Source organism: Caretta caretta, chromosome 2 (assembly GCF_965140235.1).
Source record: "Caretta caretta isolate rCarCar2 chromosome 2, rCarCar1.hap1, whole genome shotgun sequence".
Taxonomy (NCBI): domain Eukaryota; kingdom Metazoa; phylum Chordata; order Testudines; family Cheloniidae; genus Caretta; species Caretta caretta.
The window spans coordinates 28343483-28363439 of NC_134207.1; positions in this window are offsets into that span (position 1 = coordinate 28343483).

Below are 19957 nucleotides of genomic sequence, written 5' to 3' on the forward strand. Positions count from 1 at the left end.
CAGTCCGCACTGCTTTGGATCGTTATGAAGTAGAACCTATCATCAGCATGGATGCATGTCCTCTGGAATGGTGGTTGAAGCATGAAGGGACATATGAATCTTTAGCGCATCTGGCATGTAAATATCTTGCAAGACCAGCTAGAAAAGTGCCATATGAACACCTGTTCTCACTTTCAGGTGACACTGTAAACAAGTAGCAGGCAGCATTATCTCCTGCAAATTGTAACCAACCTTGTTTGTCTGAGTGATTGGCTGACCAAGAAGTAGGACTGAATAGACTTCTGGCTCTAAAGTTTTACATTGTTTTATTTTTGAATGCAGGGTTTTTTTTACATAATTCTACATTTGTAAGTTCAATTTTCATGATAAAGAGATTGCACTACAGTACTTGTATGAGATGAATTGAAAAATACATGTTTTTGTTTTTTTACAGTGCAAATATTTCTAATGAAAATAAATATAAAATGATCACTGTACACTTTGTATTCTGTTTTGTAAATGAAATTAATATATTTGAAAATGTAATAAACATCCAAAAATATTTAAAATAAATGGTATTCTATTGTTGTTTAACAGCACGATTAATTAATGTTTTTAGTTGCTTGGGAGCCTTACTTACAACATATTCTTATCTTTATAAATATGGTGGAGGTTTGTGGCACCCTGCAACTTTTCAAATTTGAGGCAGAATGGGATTTACTTTTGAAAATAAATTTTAAAACTTTTCATCACTTTTTTGAATTGTCAGATGGTTTGAACAATAAACCATTTTAAAGGTTTTTTATTTAATTTAATATTAAACAAGTCTCAGCCCCCGTCTGAGTGTGTCACCTTGATTGCCCAAATCTAAACATTCATCAAATTTAATTAGCAATACTTTTTAGCCATTACAAAGTATAATATTAGGTTTTCAACCAGAACATCTGGTTGAAAAGGGAAACTGGCAGAGTCCAGTCAGTACAGCTGACTGGACACTAAAGTCCAGTTACCTGCAGAAACTGGCCTCTGCCAACATGTAGTGGGAAGAGCAGCAGCTGCTGCTGGAGCTTGGAGGACTGGCTCAGTGTAGCAGCTGCTGCTCTTCCCGTCCTCCAACCTGACAGAGAGCTGGCTCCTGGACAAGGCTCCAAAATAGGTACTGGTGCTGTCTGGGGTATGTGTGGGGGTAACCTGTCTGCCCTGCCCCGTTGTGCCCCGATTTCCCCACCCCCTCTCTCCGGGGACTGACCCCTGTCCTGTGCCCTGATTGGGCAGGCAGGCAGGTTCTGCATCAGCTTCTCCCAGCTTGGCTCTGCAGGGAGCAGGTGAGTCCTGGGTGATGTGGGAATGAGCGACAGGGGTGGAGTTGGAGAGCAAGTGACAGAGTGGGGGAGAGGAGGGGTAGGGGTCAGGGCCTTGGAGGAAGAGATGAGGCAGGGGTGTTCAGTTTTTATCAATTAGAAAGTTGGCAACCCTACATAGTATCTTAAACACTGATGGGGTGTTAAGGGATCATGGGTGGATTATTACATCTGTACCAATGTTTACATTTCAGTAGAGGGCAGTTGAACCAAAGGCCCCAAATTCAATTCAATGGGTTTGAGTCAGTGCTATTGTTCTCAAGCACATGGCTCAAACCTGCATGTTTGATAAAGATGTATAGAGCATTAGCCTGCTAAACCCAGGGTTGTGAGTTCAATCCTTGAGGGGGCCATTTGGGATCTGAGGCAAAAATTCAGGATTGGTCCTGCTTTGAGCAGGGGGTTGGACTAGATGACCTCCTGAGGTCCCTTCCAACCCTGATATTCTATGATATTCTATAACAACTTTTGCTTTATTTTAACCACAAGGCTTTTATTGCCTTTGGATATTACTACAGGCATTTCTGCTTTTTGCTGTAAAATAGGTCTCTTTTCTTAAAGGCACAATAGCAGGTTTCTCATACACTATTTTATTTAAAAGACATACAATCCATGAAAGCACCAATTGGTCCTTTCGTGCCCCCCTGTTTTACTTAAGGCCTGCACATGACTTATAACAAGAGACACAGAGATAGACACACATGCCTTTTCAATAGTTATTTTATTTGCAGATAAATTATTTTTTACAGCATCAGATGTATTCTAATGCAGTCCTTTCAGATTTCTCACAAACACTCTTTTTCTTAAGCATGGTTTTGTGACTTCTTGACTAGAGAGGTGATCAATATAAACCATTAAACAGTTATCCTTCGATTTGGAAATTTGGTTAAAACACCATAAGGATCTTCAGCGTTTTGCATGGCATTTACCCAGGCCACCCCCCTGAACTAAAGTTTCTTGGGTTAAGTGTAGAGATTGCATTGAATAACCTAAGGCAATAATATCATATAATTTTCCAGATATGGGTCAATACAAAGGGCCTCGAGTTTGCAGTTTATATCCCCTGAAGTCCAGTTCACACAGACATGATGCTGCTGCACTAGCATGTCTATCAGACACCCTTGCAATCTTAAAAAGGTTTCTCCCTAAAACAATGTTTAAGGATACCATTAACAGAAGCATATACAATAGACTGCATAACTCTCGTATGCTCATGCGTGACACAGGCTTAGACAGTTCTATGCCTAGAACTAGACATCCTTAAAGCCATATATCTATCCTCAATTTTACTCTGCCCATGCTGGAGAGAAGTTATTGAAGACGACACAAAAATAACTGGGGTCTGTTACATCTGTATCCTCTGATCTAATGCTGTCCAGGATCTTCAGGGTCTCCGCAAACCCAGCTGTTGAGAGATTTTCAGAAAAGAAACACCATTAAATACCCATTTTAGATTTCTGCAGCCACAGTTGGATCCTCTGCTCCCACAGCCCCAAACCCCTTGATATTTTATACCTTACTTACATATGACTCATCTTCACAGTTCAAATACTTTAAGGGAGACTCCCCAGCATCCCCCTTCATTGGATCAGACAAGGAGCGGGCCTCACGCTCATCAGATCACCTGGGTTTCCTGGTTAGGGGCCAGAGTCTCCAGCAGCAGCTGAGTCAGAGGGCTCCCTGTGACCCCCTCTCCCTTCCTGAGGACTGTTGCTGAAGTAGCACTCTTCTTCCACGTGCCTGAGTACCACTGGAGCTAAAACAAATTCCACAGTTCTCTCAGGGGTATTGAAGAGGGTCCATGTTTCCTCTCTGTGTTTCTATGATTTCTGAAGGTGAGTTCTTTGTACATGTGCCCCCTTATACACAGATATCATGTGTGACAATATTTAGATAATGCAGCAACCTAGAATATAAATAACTGTGTTATTAGGAGACTGACACTGTACTTGAAATAACTTTGAGTAGTTCAGTTTATCTTCAGTACTGTGAACATTATAGTACAGCACATGATTCTTGATAAAGGCATTAGTGAGTATATCACTATTTTTATGCTAAACTAGTGACGGAAAAAGCTGTAAAATTACTTTATCATCACCTAATTTAGATAAGACCGTTTATTGTTCACTCTATGTATCTGACCTTCTGTCAAGGGTGAAGCATTTTAAATTAAAATAGATAGGAATATACCGCCGATGATATCAAATGTTTCACAATTCTTTCAAACAGCCATTTTATCGTTTGAACGTCACTTCAGAGCTGTCACCTAGACTATCTGCTATGTAAAAATGTTTTACTGTATTTCTCATTATCTTCTTAATCCATGAACAACCAAGGAGGTATCAGACTGTAAATCTGTCTCTGGTCCAGGACTCAATATCTCCTATTCTTGGTCTAATACTAAATAAATATTAAAACTTGGTCTAATAATAAATGGGTAGAAGAAAGGAAACATTTCCTGATACTCTAATGTTACAAATCAATGTAAGTCCCAGCAGGCACAAATTAATGGTCAGAGTGCAGGTGAAGCAGTCACAGTTGCCTGATAAATGTAATTTATCAAATAGTCCCATGATTTATCACATTTATTATTAAACAAGTATAACATATACACACATTATAATATATGGCCAAGTTGAGTGCCTAAAATTATGCATCTAAATTCTTATTTAGGCACTCAAATAAGAAGACATTTTCAAAAGTGGTCGGATTTTCATAATCTCCCACCGATTTAAAGGAATAACTCATAAAGTAAACACAGTACACTGATGTGGCTGGGATCTAGCCTAACAGGGATTCTCTGTCAGAGTGTCTACAACTGGTTCCTGTCTCCATGTGAGAAAGTCTGTAAGAGTCAACACCAACATGTTGGTGACAGTGCATCGAGTTCTGCATAACATGTGACCACTACACGCTCTGAAGTTGAAGCTTAGCCCTCCATAGGACATCCACCAAATTGTCACTACCTTTTCGTATTCTGCAGCCAAACAGCAGCTGTGTTGACACGCTTAACACTGCAATATAATGTATGCAATGTACCACCGAATAATGCCATCCTCTATGAGACAAAAACATTTTCTAATTTCCCCTTTCTCTCATATAGTTTATTCACAATCTGTAAGAAGAAAACCATTTCATATCCCTATTTTGGCCATCTCTGGCAACTAACATTTTCTCAGCTAAGACAAAATGATTTGTCTGTTAGAACATGGATTTTATTCATGCGCATTGTTGATACTTACGTATCTGATTCTGCTGTCACTTTACACTGATCCTACACAGTTACAGCTCCATTCATCTCAATGGCTCCATCATTCCATCCAGTGTGACAGCTGAACTCGCTCCCATCCATTTGGAGATGCCAGTCTGGGACTGAAGTGCCAGTTTGAGTCATAAGAGTTCAGGTTTGTTTTTAAAAGATGTCCCACATGGGAGCTGAAATACAGGTTTTTGACAGGGTTTCCTTTATAGGCCACCACATTCATAAAAGAATTGAAAAGAACTATTTGTGTGAGTTCATGAGAACACACTATTAAGAACATTTTTCAAAAATGTTGCTATACAATTTAAAGGTCCTTTCCTGACCTCATTTATGCCCTGTTTTATGGATTTTTGCATGATTTAAGTGAACAATTAGTGTAATTTGTCTCCTTTAAAATTATAAAATATAATTAATTGTAGTATATATATATATATATATATATATATATATATATATATATATATATATATATATAGCGTTGCTAGAGTTTTCAATTGAAAAAAAAAAAAAGACAGATAGTCTAATTGTTAAGGGAATGGACTGGGACTCAAGATTCACTTCCTGGATTCACTTTCTGGCTCTGCCACCTCCCGCCTGTGCGGCCTTGGGTAAGTCACTGAATCTCTCTGGTCCTGATCTGAAGTTCACTGAAATCAATGGGAAGCTTTCCATTGACTTTAAAGGGCCTTGGACCAGGCTGTCTGTGCCTTTGATCTGTCTGTAAAATGGGAATAATAATGCTTTACTACCTAACAGGAATGTTGTGAGGATAAATTCATTAAGGCTTGTGAGATGCTCAGAAATTATGGCATTATTGGGAAGGGTGTATAATTACCTAGAGATAATAAAGGCCCTGCACCAGTAAACTCTTATGCACATGCTTAACTATATGCACATGATTTCAGTGGAAAATAACATACACAAAATTAGTAAATCTTCTCAAATTGGGGGCAAAGTACAAACCATTTTGTTACAGGAGCACCAACAACTTAAAAATTACACTTCTGGCTGAAATGTTTTTACCTCCTCTTGGTATATGTTGCAACTAAAATTACTGTAACTAAAAAAGATCAGAGGAAACATTTTTTTCTTTTCATTTTGAAAAATACTTTTACATATGGTAGAATGTGATTGTGAAACCACAAAATTGTCAGGAAGACTCAGTGCCAAAGAGAGTGCCTGAAAATATATTGATCTCAATTATTTGAAAATGACTAGATTAGATATCTAGTCCTCTTGGTGTCCCTTTAATATCAATTGATCAATCAATCTATCTAATCTTTGTTAATGAATGGACCTTATCGGCAATGCTTACTCTAGTCTTAATATAGTTGGAGGTTATACAATTTACCATTTCTTAAAGATACAATGTTCTTATACATTAATCATGTATAATTCTTAAAACAGGAAATTGAAAGGTAAGTAGATGGTTCCAAAAGCATTGGAGATACTAGAAAAAACAGGAAGTGGGGCAGCTATTTCAAAACAACTAATGACATGTATTTTCCTTACTAAGTTGTTTTAAAAGTAGAAGGAAAAACTCACAAAGCCACAAAAAGATGGTCATATAGGTTAAATATTGTAAGGGCTCATTAATGCACACTACTTGCATATGTAGAAAAAGGTCAGCATTAGAGTCCTTATTTTTCTAATATCCTTTTTGTGTGTACATTGGGGTTGACATTGATGTGCTTGGAGCATAATTGGAAACATTACCTGTTTCTGTGTAGTTTGTTCAGAAGTTTAGCAGTTCAGAATGGTATCTGTGATAGTGATGTTAATATAGTATATAGGATCAAATCCTAAGATCCTCCTGTGACAGAACACACCCCTCTATTCACACCCCATATGTTATTGTAATAATCTTTGTAAAAAGTATGCCTTGTAAGATATAATTTGAAAATTTATAATCTGCTGATCATTATTGTCCTCATAAAATGTCTGTGGTGACGTATGTGAAGTTTTAAGATTCCCCTGTGTGATGTTATTAAACACACAGCCCTGCCCAAAGTGAGTTTGGCAGACCGGTCTGTCCTAAACAAAGGAATGTGTGCTCTGTTTGATTTACATTTAAGCAGTAAACCGATTAATCAAGCAAGAAAGGAAACAAAGGAAGCAAAAACAGGTGAGAAAAAGGCAGCAGGTCACATCCTTCCACATAGCTTCTTTGTCTCCTGATACCCAACTGGAAAGGTTTTTCAAGAGTGTGATTGAGCCTATAAAAAGGAGGTACAAAAACCCCACTGGACCCCCTCTCGCTCTCCCTACCCATTGCATTCTCTGCACCTCACACAACAAAGGAAGTTGATTGAAAGTTAATCACAGTCTTGATTAGACTTTGGGAGAAGATGTCCTGACCTAAGAAGTCTGGCCATTAAGACTGCTGAAAACATGTGGTGAGAAAACTTTGCTTGGAATTTAAGATAGTTTGTTAAGGTGCATTTTAACTTTATTTTTCTTGGGACCATTTCTGACTTTGCCTCATTACTTGCACTTACTTCAAATCTCTTTGTAGTTAATAAACTTATTTTATTGTTTTATCTAATCCAACATGTTTAAATTGAAGTGTTTGGGAAAGTCCATTTGGGGTGGCAAGTTCTGTGCATATTATTTCTATTAAAGAAATAATGGAGTTAATATAACTTGCATTGCCCAGGAGAGGGCTAGTACAGGACATACATTTCTGAGGGGAAATCTAAGACTGCAGGACTGTTGGGGTCACCTGCAATATAACCAAGATTTGGTTATGCTCTAGCTCTCACCAAATGTGACTGGCAGGCTGCAGTTACACATACATACTCAGGGTGCAGCTTGCATGCTGGAAGGCTGTTTGTGATCAGCTCAAGTGGGAGCCCGTTCAGCGAGGCATTGTAAGGCAGGAATGACACAGCTATTCATTAGTCTGGATTGTACCCTGTTCTGTCACACCTTCTCCAATTTTTAATCTAACAGGTTAAAGCTTCGTTCCTAAATATTTTCAAAATGCAACATCTATTTTAGAGCCTGTTTAAGTTTTCATCATAACATGTACAGACTTTTTTTTTAAAAAAAGCAAATAAACAATGATCCTGAAAAATTATGGTGTTGAGGTTTTTCAAACTTTTAGAAACTCATGTCACTGAAAAAAAATGGAATCTCCTTCTACATTCTTCCTTGACTGACACCCACACAAAGTATGTATAGAAGTGCAATAAGCAACACAGATTATTTTTTAAGAGAACCTTACCGGCACAGAAAATGTTATCTTTCACCCTAAACTGACATGACAGACCAATAGAATGCACTGTAGCCACAGCTCAATCTCTTGCCCTTTCATTTCAAATCATATAATTTAAGTAGCTCTGTATTAAAATGAGTGCAAGTGTGACAGATGCCTAAGGTCACAGGATGCTTCCCTTATTCAATATCTCTCTTTAAATTGTTTTGATTAAAAATAACTTAAAATATCACAGTACTGGACAAAAATGCTGGACCACACAACTTTAAATTGTAGTGTTTTGGACCATTAGTACAGATTCCTTAGGATTTATCATTCTGCTTCCTTATTTCAATTTGAGATAGGCCTGAGTTGTACAATGCAGATCCAGAATCTGAACATTATTCAAACTTCTCCAGAACTGAAGGGTGTTTGGATCTGGTTTTCCAGATCAAGGTCATCCCTAATCATAACACACCATCAGCACACTCACAGTACCATCTATATGTGCTTTACCTGAGGAGGAGTTTGAGGGAGATCTCTATGTTGCAGACCAATACAAGGTGAGACCAGCTGAAAGAAACATATATTAAAGTGTGTGTTACATATTTTGTTGCAAATAAATGATATAGGGCCTTGCAGGGCCTTTGCCAAAGGAACTTCAGAGCGTAGAAAGCTTTGATTACAAGATCTGATTACTCAATAGTTGTGCTTTACTTTTATTAGCTCTCTTTTGAGAATTATCCGTGCTTATCGATATAGTTTAAAACCAAACTTATGCTTCTAGTACTTCAAAAGCCACCATGAAAATTTCATGTTTAGTTGGAGGTAATCCAAGATGGCAGAAATGGATGGATGTTTGGGAGTTTGCAAATTCTGCAGTGGGAGATCTTGTAGGATCCCTGGTTTCCAAATGTAGGCATAATATGTCCTCATCTAATTGACCACAAAGAATTGGAAAGACAAAATCAAAATGTCCTTCAGATCAGGTATGGGACTTTTCCAATACATAGCCAACATGCCTAATCCCAAATACAATGGTGATGTCAAGCCTAGAATGTGAAGGAGTCTGATGGATAGGTGAGGGAATGTAAACCTGCATTTCTGCCTCCTCTTTTCATATTCAAAATGGCAGATCCAGACTTTTACCAAATGTCTATGTTTGAGAAGAAGGTTGTATCACAGCTGGTTGCATCAAAATGGAAAATTGTGAAAGTAAAATCATGGGCAACATCAGAGTAGAATGCAGAATTTTGTCTTTTTTAAAAAAGAACTGCACTCTGTCTATCCATCTCAGCGTCAATCAAATGAATTTTAAGAACTTATGGTTTTGTCAACATTTTGTAACAGACCACATGCTGGAGTAACAAATACGCTGTTAAAAGTATGTTGTTGGTATCAGAGGGCACATACAAAAGAGAGGCATGCCTAACTAGCTAATGGACTGGGGATTCTGTGACTGGGTTCAAATTACAGAATTACAACGCTTACATTTCAAACAATGTGAGGGTCTTTTATGACTGAGGAATACATATATTTATGCTGTGAATCACATATTATGTATAGTGTTTTCATAAAGCCTTTGGGTGAGATTTGCATAAGCACTCAGGGTTGGCCTAACTCTGTTCCTGTTGATGTCATCGACTCTAGAAAAATCTAAACAATCCTATCCATTCTCCACCTGGCCACACAGCCTATCAGCAAAGGAGACCTGCTCCCCAGGCACCCAATCATTTCAAAGGCAGAGGCTGCAGGAGGACTCACCTTCTACCACTGCTGCTGCAGGTGGGAGGAACAACTAGCAGGAAGGGGAGCCACCTAGGGGAGCCTTTACAAAGCATATCAAGATATCAAGAGTAAACCAAGAGGTATTGGACCACGTGTGGTGGGGGAAGGATTGAAATTCTAGGAGGTACAGGGGACAGTATGGAAATGGTGGTGGATTTGAGGAGATGTATGATAGAGTATTGGACTCAGAGAATGTCACATGTATCACCCAATGAACAGGAAATTTTTCAAGGAAAACCTCGGTTAAAAATTTGCAGGCAAATCACTACTATCTATCTCATCTGAGTCTTATCCTATTCCTCCTATCTGTCCATCTATGTCTACGTATTTATACCATCTTTCCTCCTAAACTTTTATTTGGATGATAGCCTGGAATATGAATGTTCTCCATTTGTCATTTTATTGTGGAATTGTTTGTATAACATTTAAATGAAAAGTCAAGGTGCATTATCGGTAATAAACTGCAAAGCTGGCAGTCATTACATACCATCAAGTCCATCAATAGAAAGCATAAACTTATTGTTCTTCTGCAACTCACTGTTAAGTATAAGAGGAAACAAAGTGCTGTTGATAACAGATTAAGCATAAAATGCACAGGCCTTAAGGCTTTTAGTCTCAAGAGATGCCACATTTCAGTGTCACAACCAGGATGTAATATTAGTAAATGAAGTTTCATTCATGTCTGTCAGTCAGACATGTTAGACTGAACATAAGGCATATTAAATACTTTTGCAATAAGCAAATTGCTATTGCCTGTGGACTGCAAGAGCTACAGTAGTTGTTCTAGGATTTTATAACACTTGAGCTACTTACTACAAGTTCCAGTAATAATATTTTATTTGTGAGGGAGGCTCAAGGGTATTCAAGCCTTTGCAAGCATTTTTAATAGAAAAGAATGTTCTAGGGCAATTCATGGGCAAAAGAATATCTATCCCCACTTCCTCCCCCCAAAAATCTTGTTATTTCTTATGTTCAAAAGCTTTGTCCTATACTTGTGAGAGTTTTTCTGTTTTGGAGGCTGAACCAAAAAAAGAAAATAGGAAAACAAAAACTCATTTGGGTTGAATAAAATGTTTTGTTTGACCTGAAAATAAATGTTTTGTTTTTGAGGGTTTTTTACAATCTTTAAAAAAAAATAAAAATGAAATAAAATTCTAAATGAAAGACATTTCAAACTGAAAAATCAGAATGTTTTTTGAAATGTAGAAACTAAACATTTTGATTTTTTCTGATTTTTTTTTAATGAAAACAGTTCAGTGAATTTGACATGAATTTGCAAAACGTTTTGATAGACCCAAATCTGCATTTTTGGCAAACAAACAAACAAACAAACAATAACCCCCACAATGTTTTGGGTGGAATTTACCCCCCCCCACACACACACACACAGTTCTGTGTTGTTCATGAAGGAACAGAGAGCAGGATCTTCTGTGCTATAACAGGGTTTAAAAGAGGACTAGATAAATTCGTGGAGGTTAAGTCCTTTAAATGCTATTAGCCAGGATGGGTAAGGAATGGTGTCGCTAGCCTCTGTTTGTCAGAGGGTGGAGATGGAAGGCAAGAGAGAGATCACTTGATCATTACCTGTTAGGTTCACTCCCTCTGGGGCACCTGGCATTGGCCCCTGTTGGGGCTGGATGGACAATTGGTCTGACCCAGTATGGCCATTCTTATGTTGTTATGCTCAGGACTTTCTCAACCACATGCTGAACTTGTGGAGGTGAGCCATTTTAACGTTGAAAGTGATAAATAAGTGGAACAAGGAGGAGAGCTTACAGACAAATCAGTTAGTGGGAGGAGGAACAGATTTCTTAGAAGACATTACAAAGTCTCATAGGGGAATTCTGGATTTTGAAAATGAGACACCCATGTTGAAGATAGCACCTAGCAACTACATTTCCCCTTAAAAAGACAGTCCAGGAGGCAGAAGGAGTTGGGCCTTGTTGCAGAGAGCGGGTGAAGAGGGTGGGGCCAGGAGTTGTGTGGAAAAGCAGATAATGGTTTCTATGGAAGAGTTGTATGGGAGAGAAGGACCATGGGATCTACAGGCAAGCTTAGAAAGTTTCAAAGTATTACAGCATCCAAACTTTTGTCTGAACTGAACCCAAGCTCTGAACCTTCTGAGGTAGGCTCATTGAGAGTACACACAAGACAGTGCATTAAACCAAGGCTACAATAAATTAGAAATCTCTTAGATGAAAATACTGATCTGTATGGTTTGATTGTTAAAGCTACATTGAATTACTTTATCTTATGCTCTTCTCAAATTGGTAGGCATTGGATGACATCTTTACATTTAAATTGTGCTGATTAGCCAGTTTTACCGTAATAACACTAGGATAGTGACCGCCTTATCTTGCCCTTTAATTTTAAAATTAATGAAGTAATCATTTATCCTGGTCTCTTTCTGTGTTCTGCCCAATTACTTTAGTGCTGAATGGTACTTTGCATTTTTGCTGGTCCATTAGTCCCATATCGTGCTCTTTCTGGACTTCTCTGCACAACTAAGGGATAATTAAATAGTGTCTTTTAGCATCTTTATAACCTTGGCACATAAATTTTCTTTTCCAAATAGTTTAGCCTGATAGATAAATGTCACTTGGCCAGATGGATTGCTCTTCCCCTTGTTATTGTTTTGGACATCTGAAACACAGCCATATATGCCAGATATGAATTAATGATGATAAAGGTTGGATTCTTATCTTCATCTTGGTCCAATTCTGGACTCCTTTTTCTGGAAAAAAAATTCTCATTGAAGTAATATGGAGAGGCGCTATCACTTCTGTCTCTGTGATGTGATTGCCTCTGCATACACAGCCCAAAGTTAAGCATTGGGCTGAAAATGAATAAGAAAAAAAAATAAAAGCCTATTTCACCATTAGAGATGTGACAAGCTGAACAGTTCTCTATGGACTTAGAGCTGCAATGAGCTGTTTTCAAGATACTCTTATTATTAGGAGCCAGCCTCTTTCTGCTTTCTTGGGCAATTTTACAAGCTCACTGTTATTTGCCCTTTATGGTCTGAATGAAAAGCAAGTTTTAAAGCTTGATGGCATTTATTCAGAGTATTCTTTACATTGGGAATTTTGGTTTTATCTTAAGAATGGTGGGGGCAGTGAAAAAGAAAGCTTTGGTGAACAAAGAAAAAACGATTTACTTTTATAGTGCTTTCTTTTTCCTTGGAGAATTTTTTCCTTTCAATTGAATTGACTTCTTCCTAGTTCATAAGCAAGGAGAGCCATTAGAAATAGAGAAAATTTATTTGTAAGGGAGGTGATTCTGACACACAGCAGGGACAGAGTTTAGGAATTTTAAAGACAAAGAATCCCCTACTGGTTAATAATAACCGATGCATTAAGCTTCAATGTGAATCGTATTTCATTATTTTATTATTAGATATGCTGTTAAACTTATTCCTTAATATGTACAAGCAATTAGACTGAGATATAGTTGCCTTATGTTTCCTGATTTTTCCAGGCCAGAACCTCCGGCTGGTATAAATGACTATAACTCCATTAGCTTCAGTGCTGATCTACTGCAGCTGAGGATCTGGCCCTCTATTTAATTCTCCATCCTAACTTGGTTAAACATGGGCTTTTGCAATGAGTATCTTTGTTTCTGTTTGTAATGGAAATGTAGTGCGGTAGTGCTCAGACACTTAAATAAATACACATGGAGTGTTTATGAAAGCATCTGATGTAAGGTAGTTTGAGAAAAGATTGAACAAAAATAGTACTAATACGTGTGTGCAAAATACAGCTAAATAGACACACATTTTATCTGAAGTCAGATAACTTGTTTATTTCATAGATTCATAGGAAGAAATCCTGATCTCATTGAAGTTAATGGCAAAACTCTTACAGACAGGGGCCAGGATTTCACCAATACATTTCACTGATAGATTTCAATACCAGCAAATAGTCATGGGCATTAGAATAATCTAGTTTGACCTCCTGCATAGCATAGGCCATAGAATTTCATTAAGTGCTTCCTGTATTAAGCCCAGAACTTCTGATAGAGCTACAGTAGATCTTTAGATACATAGCCACTCTTGATTTAAAGACCTTATGTGATGGAGAATCCGTCAATGCATGATATGAGTATTGTTAGTCTGGACACTTCAGTGAGCAGTGTGCATCATATAAGGGGCAGCATGTAATCCACAAAACATGTTGGGCCCGTTTTAATACTATCGTAAAAAGAAGAAACACAACACCAACAACTTTAATATTGCTGCACAAGGGGAGCAGCAAATCTGACCATCTCCCTAGTAGCTCACTACTGTAACATTACTGTAATGTAATGTAAACATTACAGATTTTTCACATTCTGTAGGATGCATTGCAGACTAGAATCTGTACAGATTTCAAGAGGAAGGTCTGACACTGTCCCGTTGGTCTTCCCTAAAGTACACTTGTCTTTAAAAGGTGACTGCGGAAAAATATAAGGTTTATAGGGTTTCATGTTTACTGCATCTCAATAATTCAGGATCCAATGTATTAAATGACTACTGCCATGCCATACGTGCAATTCAACCTGGAAGCTGGGAATCAATCTGGGTTCTTTTTTCCTCTCATCCATCATCACATGCATCAGTAAAAAAAAAAAAGTTTCTATAGGCCAAATAAGACTCTTGGTGACATCTGTGCAACCCCATTGCCTCAGTGGGTTTGTGCAAGTATAAAAGATTAGAACTTAAAAAAACTAATTTGTTGATGAAGCACAAAGAGGAGAAGAAACCTGCTAGATTTCTCTCAGCTGTGCTAGATCAGAAACACTAACAGGAGCAAGAAGCAGCTAAAAACTTATTTTTATTTCTAAAGCCAACAGGTATGACTATGAATACAAACAAAGGGAGCACATCTGATATTTAAGCATATACTATTTTACAGAGTAGAAACAGAGTTCAGAAACCAGATTCAAAGCCTGCTGAAGTGACTGGAAAAACTTCCATTGCCTTCAGAAGGATTTAGTTCACAACATAGGTGATTTACACTATATCATACTGGGAGTAAGGCACATTTTGATTGTCATTCATCACTAGTGATATATCTGTTCTCTTCTGCTGCAGACATAAAGATGGCAGGTTCCTGTGCTAATAATGTTAGGGACATGGAACAGTCATACAGATTCAGAACAGTAACTTATCAGCTAATTCTTAACTAATGTTGTGAAACATGAGTGTTTCTGTTCCATCTACTTTTTTACTTTAATTGTGGCTGTTTTCATCATCCATATAAATGTGTAATCCTTTCTTGAATCCAATATAGCATGTGGCAATGAGTCCCAGAGGTTATTAATGTATTGTGTAAACAAGTTGTTCCTTTTATTAAGTTTTTAATTTATTGCCTTTCAGTTTCCTAGAATGTCTTCATATTCTTGTATAATGAAGGAAGGTGAATCAGAGCTCCTAAATTACCTCCTCTTTATCATTTTTAAATTTACCCCTCTCTATTATGTTCCCATTGGTGCTTCAGTAGTAGAATTCTTGTCTCTCATGTAAACGACAAACGTTTGATTCCTGGTCAATGCAGAACTGAGTTTATAGGAGGTCAGATGAGGTAATCACAATGGTTCTGTCTGGCCTTATAACCCATGAATCTCATTCCCCTTCTTTCTAAACTAAGCAATCCTAATCTTTTTATTCTCCCATCTTATAAAAGTCTCTCCATGGTGCTAATCACATTCCAGAGTTAAGGAGTCTGATTGGAGAACACACTGCCAGCAACTCCTTCACATTTATAATAAGCAAGTTCCAGCTCAAGCACCTCCACTGTGGAAATATCTTCTGGAGAGAGAGATGGTCACTCAGGTAGCAAGGTTACAAACCACCAAATGCTTCTTAGGTTAGAACCAGAATATTGCTCTCCACTTGGAAGCTGATGGGCAAGCAGATCTCATAATACTGGCACTGTATGCTTTTAGCATGAAACTTTGCTTAACAAATAGGCAGCCACCTTTTGAGCAAGCCTTGGTTTCCAGCTGCTTTCAAAATGTAGTCCCATGTAAAGCACAATAATCTATTTTCACCTCTATATATTTCTCTCTCATTCTCTACACAGTTTTTCCCTTCCGGAGTTTAAGAAACTGCTGCTGACATTCATGCCTTGCAGTATGGCCACTGACTGTACTGGGCTTCATGACTTGAGTTTAAAAAAAGCCCTTGTTTTCATTTTATTTAATTTAAATAAAATATGCCAGACCTCCTTTCATGGTGGAAATTCAAATTTAAGGTGGAGCAAAATAGGCTTCAAAATAGGACCATGCTTTAATCAATGAGAGAAGGAAATAGCTGCAAGGAGGTAAACTAGGCACGTGGTAACTAGGTTAGGCAGGATTAGGATAGAGTGGGGTGCTTTCATTATGAAACCAACAAACAAGCCTTGTTATTGCTCTTTCCCCCAGCAGGGACTGAAAGATAAAGTGAAGCCTTTAAAATGATCTGTCATCCTGCTCATGGCCACTTTCCTTTCTAAATTGATTTTTGCTTTCTCAAACCAAGAAGTTGATAGTTTATGCCTACTGCCAGCAAGAATAAACTGCCACCCACTTTGTGAATGACAGCAGAAATCAACATTAAGTGGAAGTGGCTGTGTTGGATATCTGATCATTTTCAAGGCTTTTTTACTTTATTTCCAGGCTGCTGCTGGTGGACAACAAATTGCCTCTTTGAACGACTGGCACTAATTGACATCCTTGTTGGTAGTTTAGAGGCCAAGTACAGAAGCAAAAGATTGAATGGGCACAAAATCTGAACTAACCTGCCATTAGAAGTAGTTTCTCCAACCAGAACTAAAGAATGTTGATGAGGAAAGGTGAGGAGGTTTGTATAACTACTATTTCTGCTATATCTGTTCTGTAAATAAAGACAAGGTTTCAGTTCTGTTGCTGTCAATCCTACATCTTTCAAAAGCACTCAGTTCACCGTAAATCCTGCCCAAACCCTGTACAACCTGTGGCAAAATCCCTTGTTCGCCTTAGTAGGCTCAGTCCTTTTTAGCCTTGGAGACTCAGGTTTGGGGCAAGGCAAATCCTTATAGTTGGTACAGGGTCCTGCTACTCCTCTCCTCAGTCAGTCCCTTGTGCTTGTTTTCCTTCCCTTCTGGGGAGCCAGTGCAGCCTCCCTGGTGGGAAGGTCTGGTGTCTTGCTGCAAATAGGCTACTGGCAACTTCCCTGCTCCTCTCACTCCCTCACTCCTCCCCTCCTACCACCCAGGAGAGGGTTTAAAAAAGGTCCCAAGTAGTTGGAGTCAGCTGAACCTAATTGGTTCCCTAGCAACCCCTTTTTCAGCTGACCCTTATTGCCTTGTGGTTCTCTGTCCCCAGTGGATAGGGAGGGGCCTTTTAATCCCCTGGGACTAATTACTACCCCCCTTTTGTAGCTGTTTGCCCTGGGTTTACCACATATTCCCCAACCCTGCTCAACACTACAGGGTTGGGCTACTTGGGTCGGCAAACAGTGCACTCTCGACAGGCCATCTGCATTGCCATGTTGGATTCCAGACCTATGTCGTACTCTGAAGTGGAAGGGTTGAAGCGACAGGAACCATCTCGTCACTCTGGCATTTTTGTCTTTATTTTGGTGAATCCACTGCAGAGGTGCATGGTCCGAGACAAGGGTAAACCTCCGTCCCAGTAGATAGTAGTGGAGGCTTTCTATGGCCCATTTTACCACCAGGCATTCTTTTTCGACAACGGCGTATTTCCGTTCCCTAGGCAGGAGCTTCCGACTGAGGAAGGGGATGGGGTGTTCGTCATCCCCGACCATTTGTGAAAGTACCGCCCCCAACCCTACATCGGAGGCATTGGTTTGTAGGATAAACTCCTTCTCCCAGTCTGGGGCCACAAGTATGGGGTCAGTGCAGAGGGCCGTCCGTAGATCTGAAAAAGCGTCTTCAGCTGCGGTCATCCATTTTACTATGTCTGGGCCCCGAGCTTTCGTTAGGTCCATTAATGGGCATGCCCTGGTGGCAAACTGGGGAATGAACCGTCTATAGTACCCCACTAATCCCAGGAATGCCCTGACCTATTTTTTTCAGAGTGGTCGGGGCCACTTCTGTATAGCTTCTAACTTGTTGAGTAGGGGCCTCACCATGCCCCTCCCCTTGATATACCCAGGGTATTTGGCTTCAGCTAGCCCGAGCGAACACTTGGAGGGGTTTGCTGTCAGCCCCACCTTCCTCAGGGTGTCCAGTACTTCCTCCACCTCCTCCAAGTGTGTCTCCCAGTCGGGGCTATATATGATAATGTCGTTGAGATAGGCTGCCGCATACTTGCCATGTGGTCGCAACAATTTTTCCATGAGCCTTTGGAAAGTAGCGGGCGCCCCATGTAATCCAAAGGTGAGGATGGTGTACTGATATGGTCCCTCTGGAATTGCAAAGGCTGTCTTCTTTTTGTCGGCCTTGGCCAGGGGGATCTGCCAATAGCCCTTGGTCAGGTCAAGGGTAGACATAAACCGTGCTTTTCCCAATCTGTCAATTAGCTCATCTATCCAGGGTATAGGGTGCGCATCAAACTGGAACACCTCATTCAGCTTTCGGAAGTCATTGCAGAACCTCATGCTGCCATCCGGCTTAGGCACTAAAACCACTGGACTTGACCATTGGCTATGAGATTCTTCAATGACTCCTAAGGCCAGCATTTTCCTGACCTCTGTCATGATCTCCTCGCTTTTGGCCTCAGGGATCTGGTATGGCTTGACGTTCACCTTTGCTCCAGGCTCTGTAAGGATGTGATGGTGAACCTCAGTAGTCCTGCCTGGCTTTTCTGAGAACACATCCTGGTTGCGTTTAATCAGGCTGATCACTTCAGATCGTTGCTCCGGAGTCAACTCCAGGGAATATTCCCACTTGGTCAGGCTGGTTGCTTTTAGGGGATGGTGCCCCTAGCGCAACCACATGCGCTTCTCTATCCTGCCATGGTTTCAGCAGGTTTATATAGTAGATCTGCTCCAGCTTCCGGTGACCTGGCTGTCGGACCTTATAGTCTACTTCTCCTGTGGCTTCTATTATTTCATATGGGCCCTGCCACCTGTCCAGGAGCTTGCTCTCTGCCGTGGGTGTGAGCACCATTACCCAGTCTCCCACCTGGAACTTCTGGGTCGTTGCTTGGTGATTGTAGTATGTCCGATGGGCCTCTTGGGCCTTCTCCAGGAGTTCGCGCACAAGGGGGGCAACTTGGGCTATCCTGTCTTTCATTTGCAATACATGTTCAACGATGTTTCTCCCGGTGTTTGGCTGTTCTTTCCAGCCCTCTTTGGCCATGTCCAATATGCCCCTGGGGTGGCGACTGTATAATAGCTCAAATGGGGGGAATCTAGTGGAAGCTTGGGGAACCTCCCGTACAGCAAACAGCAAGTAAGGCAGCAGGGCGTCCCAGTCTTTCCAGTCGCAACTAACCACTTTCTGTAGCATGTTCTTCAATGTTCTATTGAAGCGTTCGACAAGACCATCAGTCTGGGGATGATAGACTGATGTCCTGAGGGTCCGTATATGGAGCATTGTACATAGGTCCTTCATTAACTTAGACACAAAGGGGGTCCCTTGGTCTGTCAGGATCTCTTTAGGTATCCCTACTCTGGAAAAAATCCGGAGTAATTCTTTGGCTATGGTCTTGGACATGGTGTTCCATAGGGGTACAGCCTCAGGATATCGGGTGGCATAATCTAGTACTACCAGAATGTACTGATAACCCTGGGCTGACTTCTCCTGTGGCCCTACTAGATCCATAGCTATTGGCTAGAATGGGATTTCAATAATTGGTAGAGGTACCAAAGGGGCCCTTAGGTGTGGTCGGGGCTCATGTAACTGACATTCTGGACAATGGTACAATATTGCCGGACAGCCGCATAAATGCCAGGCCAAAAAAATCTCTGCAGAATCCGATCAAGGGTCTTATCTACCCTAGATGGCCCCCAAACAGATGGCTGTGGGCCAGATCCATCACGCCCCTCTGATGCTTCTGTGGGACCAAGAGTTGTTCTACAACTTGCTCTTGGACCTGGACTACTCTGTATATCAGATCACACTTAATCACATAATATGGCCCTGGGCCCTTGACTCTCCCCTCCACGGAGACCTAGTTTACCTCGACTATTTCTTTATGAATATTGCTGACCTGATCCTGACCAAAATTCTCATGTGAGGTCCCCATTTGTCCAAACTCAGGGGGATCTACCTCTGTCTCCCCCTCGGGGAACCCCCGGGGAACACGGTCCGGCTATTGGGTTGTTGATCTCCTGACCCGTCCTGCTGTCCGTTGAACCACCTCTTTCCCCTACAAGCGTAGATTTCTGGTATTGGGTCAAGATCCTCATTCCCCTCCTTTTATCCGCCCTCCGTGTCTTCCGTGGCTTTCCCGGTGGGGAGA